Raw genomic sequence first — 5,980 nt, 5'->3', positions numbered from 1 at the left:
GAGCCCCAAGTTGGGTTTTGGCTTACTGATCTCCTGGCCCTGCTCCAATTTCTGCTCTCTGCCCCTCTGACCTTCCTCCTGTCTCTCTCTCTCCCCCCTCTGCTCTCTGATCTTTTAACCCCCGCTGTCTCCCAGCTTTCCCTGGCTCTGCCCTCTCCCTCCCAGCTCTCTGCAACCCCGACCTGCCTCCTGGCTTCAGCCCTGGTTCTGCCCTCTGCCTCCCAGCTCCAACCCTCGCTGTCTCCTGGCTCCAACCCTCGCCGCCTCCCAGCTTCTTTCTCTGTTCTCTGCAGCCTCCGGCTTCTCTGTCTCCCAGCTCCTTACCTCCCAGCCTCCTCCGACTTTTAATTCCCAGCTCTCAGCTTTTTCCTCCACTGCCCCTCACCTCACCTCTCTGGTGCTCTTCCCAACTTCTTTGACCAGCTTGGCTCTCTCTGCTGCCCTGGCTTGATCCTCTGGCTCTGCTCCTTCACCTCCTCTGTCTCCCGGATTTTCCTTTTCTCCCAAGTAACCCTAGGGCACCAAGTGACCCCAAGTAACCCCAGGCACCAAATGACCCCAAGTAACCCCAAGTGCCCCCTACTGTTCACTCACACAGCCAATGAAGTGTGTGTTTGCATGTTTGTGTATGTGCATGTATGTGTGGACCCATAGTGTCATATGTGTAACTTGTGTGTGTGTGTGTATAGTTTTGTGTCACACCCTCCTGCTTAACATGATATTGAGATTCCAAGCATTGATCTGACGTGTGTCAAGTCAACACAATGAGAAGAATTCTAATATCAGATACCATTCATGTGAAATCTCATTAGCTGAATAAAGGGAAGTGATTTAAATTCAGACTATTCTAAAATTGTTTTTGTTGGTACTTATTTAACATGAATGCTTGAAAATACGATAAAAAGCTTCAAGAATTCTTTCAACAGATGCAAGGTCTGAGAGAACTCAAAATCCATTCTGAGACCACAAGGGAGTGCCCCATAAAAGCAAGAAATTGAGGAGATGGTGTTCCTTTTGCTCTCTGGTGTATGGGAAGGCATGGATGGATGACAGATCCCTACTTTAAAAGCTATGTACAGCTTCTCTCCAAATTACATGTAAGGTAAGGTTTTTTCCGTGGAAAATCAGAGCTCCCATTGCCCCCTTAGTTTACCAGGGCACAGGTCCAGGTCCCTCGCTCCCAAGCCACACCCCCCTGGCCCTGCTGGTGTCATTCACTCCCCAGCCACCACCCCCTGCTCCCCCCTAGCCCTGCCAGAGGGGGTTCCCAGCTGCCAGAGCAATGGGGCCAGAGGACCAAGGGCCACAGCCTCCTGCCCCCACCAGCAGCACCCAAGTCCTGGCTGCCACCCATGGGAGGCGGTGGCTGCTGCAGTAGAGCAGAGCACAAAGCCCGACTCCACCTTCCCCATGGGCAGGATAGCCAGAGCGGAGTCCAGCCCATGGCGGGCAGGATGCAAGATGCCTGCTGTAATCTCAGGCTCCCCACCCTGCTGCCCTCCTCCTGGTGCCTTGGCAGCCCAGAAGGCAGGACTCGGCACAGCTAGGCAGAGAAGCTCCTTGCCACTGTTAGTCCCATGCTGCTCTGGCAAGGTACCCCCTGCCTCCCTGGCAGCAGCAAGGGGCAGAACCCTGCACTGCCACCGCTGCTGCTGCTGGGCAGCCAGGGGGCACCTCGCTAGGGTGGGACAGGCCTTGCAGCAGCACTGAGTTTCCCACTCGGCTCTGCTCGAGTACTCCAAACCCTCATTAGTTTCATCTTCCACTTAAGGCAGTTTAACATGATTTCGCAACAAAGCACTGAGTATAATGATATGTCTGGAAAATTGCTTCAGAATAAAGTAGGCAGTAGCATAATTAGTAGTCGGTAACTGTGGCACCAGACCCGGGTACCCATTACAAGAAGCATGTTACAGAATATAGCTGCTGCATCTGTCCCAACCTCTGCTGCTGCTACTGCCACCCAGTGCACATGCCCTGGCTGTCACAACTCTGAAAGCAGGATGTAAATTTAAAGCACAAGAGCTAGTTCAGAATAAATCCATGTGTGGACACACTGGCCATGTCTACACAAGAAGCTGATTGCATGGTATCCCACAACTACTGTGCAGTAGCATCACATGGCAGGAAGCGTGATGTGAAACTACTGTGCAGTAGTCATAAGCAGTCAGCATCATGAAAAAGCCATTCCTTGGCATGACTGTGCAGTAACTCCAGGATTGGTATCAATAGTTTATACAAGTACTGTATGACTGTGCAGTAATCACTCCACAGTCAGAATCTTGTGTAGATACGGCCACTTACTCTAAAATAAGAATATATTTTGCAAGGTCGCTTAGTTTACTCCCAAAGTGGATTCAGAAAACCAAGAAACTGTTGTGCTAGTTCAGGTAGACAAAACAGAAATGAAGGCAGTGTTAGTAGTGCCAGTATATGTATAGTTCTCATATTTATACTGTAAAGACTAATATTTTTCTATTTTACATTTAAATGATTGAACTGAACATACGTTCTTCCATGCTAACTCTTTGGGGAACCATTTGAGTTTTTCATACTGCTTCGCCACAGAGACTTTAATGAAACTACTTTGAAATTTGTCTCTGAATGAGATTTCACATTTGTTCAGCTCTCTGTCCCACCCTCGCACCTTTAGACTCCATACTCACAAATACTTTGACAGACTCCCACAAACAGGGCCACTTTTCATACATGAAAATAATCAAATCAAGTGATTCTTTTGACTACATCAGATGCGTCTCTTTTCTGATGCTACACAGGCAGCCTCCTTGAGTCCTGTTCCTCACAGTACCTTAACAGCCATGAGTCTATGGAGCCAGGGAGACGGACATGCTAACACCTGAGCGAGAAAAATCCATGTGTGAACACACTGGCCGTGTCTACATGAGGGAGCTAACATGGAACTTTATATATTGTATAAACAGAACCCTGAGTGAATAAAGACCTACCTTTTGCTACCAGAGTACTGAAATCCACAGTAGTGCTGCATCATGCTTCCTACCATGTGACGCTACTGTGCAGTAGTCATGAGCTATTGCGCAGTCCGTATCACAAAAAAGAGAGGGCATAAGGGTGTTGCAGGGGAACTGGGGATGGGAATTCCCAAGGCAATGGGGTTGTAAAACTGATGTCTGGGTACATGAATGGATTTCAGTATTCTGGTAGCAATCTTAAAGGTCAGTCTTTATTCATTCAGGGTTCTGTTTATACAATATATAAAGTTCCGTGTTCGCTTCCTCAGTCTACCGCACATGCAATACTGAGGTTATCTCTGGAGTCCATAGCGGAGTTACTTCTTTCTAAGAAACAATCCTCACCCATTCTGTACAGCCCAAATTCTTTGTTTTCAGATGCATGAATTTACATTTGGCTGATTTACAACATACATAATTTGTGCTCAGCATGTCGTATTACCTAGATTAACCCCTGTAAGTGACACATCTTCATTATTCCTTACCATCCCATGACCTTTAGCATCTGCAAATTTCATCAGAAATGCTTTAATATGTTTTTTGAGATCTTCAGTAAACATAGATGCCTTCTGGCTGAGAAATGATCCCCACTAGAAACACTCCATTTGCTGATAATACTTAATGAACAACTAAATTTTTAGAACTGCTGTATTTTCTCACATACAACACATCCTGGAATAAGATACATGCCTTGTTTTTGAAAGGCAGAATGAAGGTAAAAAGATATTTCCTTGTAGTAACTGAGTAGCAGCAGCTAGGGATCCCAGCCTACTCATTGGTTTGTTCCTGCATATGGATTGGGTATGGACTTTACTTCCACTTTCACCTGACCAAAGCTATTTAGCTGAAACTACAAGCAGTTACCAAATTTTCTTGCATATAATGTGCAGTCCAATTTCAAGCAGCTGTTTTTTTAAAAACAAAGAATGTTTATGTAAGAAAATATAGTATTAGTTAACCAGTTCTTAATTAATTTAGTGTATCCCTGATCTTTGATAGTGTTAATTTGTTTAACTACAAAGTTTCTTTGTATGGATGATGCAGTGTGCCCTCACCTTCATTTTAAATCTTCTGCTCCTGTTTCCCAGTCTTCCAGTCCCAGATGACCATTGACCATCTGCAACTTATGGAAATACCATATGTGTAAGAATAACATGGGCTAGGACAAACTTAGTTTTTAAAACACAGCAAACTATAAGGTCTTATTCAGTGTACAAAATGCAGTATACAATACTTTGAGTTTTTGTCAAAACATAGGATTTAAACAATCACTGAATAAGCAGCATCTTTGCTTCGGTGTATGATGCATCTTATCAAGGTAGAATAAAGGTTGTCCCATATTTCAGCAACAATAAAGTAAAGGATCAGGTAGTGTAAACTTATGCTTATTACAGGATATAATATTAGTTCCTGAATTACTAAAAATCCCATCTCTCTTTTGTGCTCATATCTGGATTGGATTAACATATTTCAAAGCCATGACCTCATGTCAATACTCTAGTATTGTATTGCTTTTGTTATAATTTATTTTGCAGGGTTGATAATTAGTAAGCATGTATTTAGCATATTTAGTTTTCAACTATTAAAAAAAACAAACAACCTTTCCTTTAAGATTACTTAACTGCCCTTTGGAAGTACAATGATGTTTGACTGCTAATTTATCTTGATCTATCCAGACACTATCTGCCCTATGGGAAACACTTAAAACTTCCCAGCCTTCACATATACCAGCACTGGGAAAACACCAGCCATACAACCTGTGTTGCTGGAACAGACAATTCTCTTTAGGTAGCTGATATGTGCTACTGACTTCCTACTCTGTGAGGTAATGAAAAAATTACTATTTGATAGATATGTCACTGCAATGTTTTACAATCTCTTACATATTACAATAAAGTAATGTTCAACTGGCAATGATAATCTGAGGCATACAGAGAAACAATAAAGAGGGCCCAACCTGCTTTCATAGAGAATTTAGAATTCTACACATCAGTTAAAGTTGATGTGAAAAACACAATCACAGATGGTGTGTGTCGCTGATTCATCAGACATCCTTTCTTGAGTAGACACATGAAATTCCTGATTTAAAATTAAACACTAAGAAAACCTTTAAAAAAATTATGGCTTTTGTATAAACTGACAAAGGACAGGAAATTGAAAGTTAAGGTTAAGTCTGACACTCTCTGTCCTCCAACTTAGGTTGGTGTGTGTGTGTGTATGTGGTGTGGTGTTGCCAGGGGGGAAGATGAAAAAACACCAGCATAGTCCACATTTAGTATATATTGTTCAAAGAATAAATGGCTTTTTTTCCTTGGAAAAAGCATGAAAAATCTGGATATATATACAGAGCAATATAGGAAAAGCCAGTCAAGAGTCTGCAATGTGCTAAGTATATTTTATACTGTTTCCCCGAGTTGAGAGATAGGATGAAAACTCCAAAGAATGTTTCTTAGCAGGACAGTAGTTTTCCCTCATGTTACTGTATCAACTGTTCTCCATTTTAAAAGACAACACCTAGCAATTGGAGGAGTGTTCCATTTCTATACATATTCCTTATAGGTGTGTTCACATACATACTGCTTATCTGAAGTGAAACCCAGTTAGATTTTTGCACAGGAACTACCTTTTTCTCACATGTATAGTACACACCTTGATTTCGAAGGGGAGACTAAAGGGGAGAAAAAACCTTCAGTCAAGGTAAATAAGTAGCAGCAACAAGGGAGTCAAGCTAGTTCTCAAGGCTGCTGCCAGCCCTGCATACCAGTTGGGCCTGCGAACTGACTTGGTGCACTGGTCCAAGGCAACTTGTTGAATCCAACCATACATTCTGGCTCTGGAACAATATACCAGGTTAGACCCAGTGCACTGTTTTGGATCACATGCTGGGTCCCAGACTTGGTGCACAATAGGGATGTGAGAAGCAGGCCCTATTCGACTCTTATTCGGCCCGAAGCAGGGACAGTGATTCAATTAACTGATCCAGATCACTG

The sequence above is a fragment of the Alligator mississippiensis genome, chromosome 1 (genome assembly GCF_030867095.1).
Source record: "Alligator mississippiensis isolate rAllMis1 chromosome 1, rAllMis1, whole genome shotgun sequence".
NCBI classification, from domain to species: Eukaryota; Metazoa; Chordata; order Crocodylia; family Alligatoridae; genus Alligator; species Alligator mississippiensis.
Note: the sequence above shows the minus strand (reverse complement) of the source record.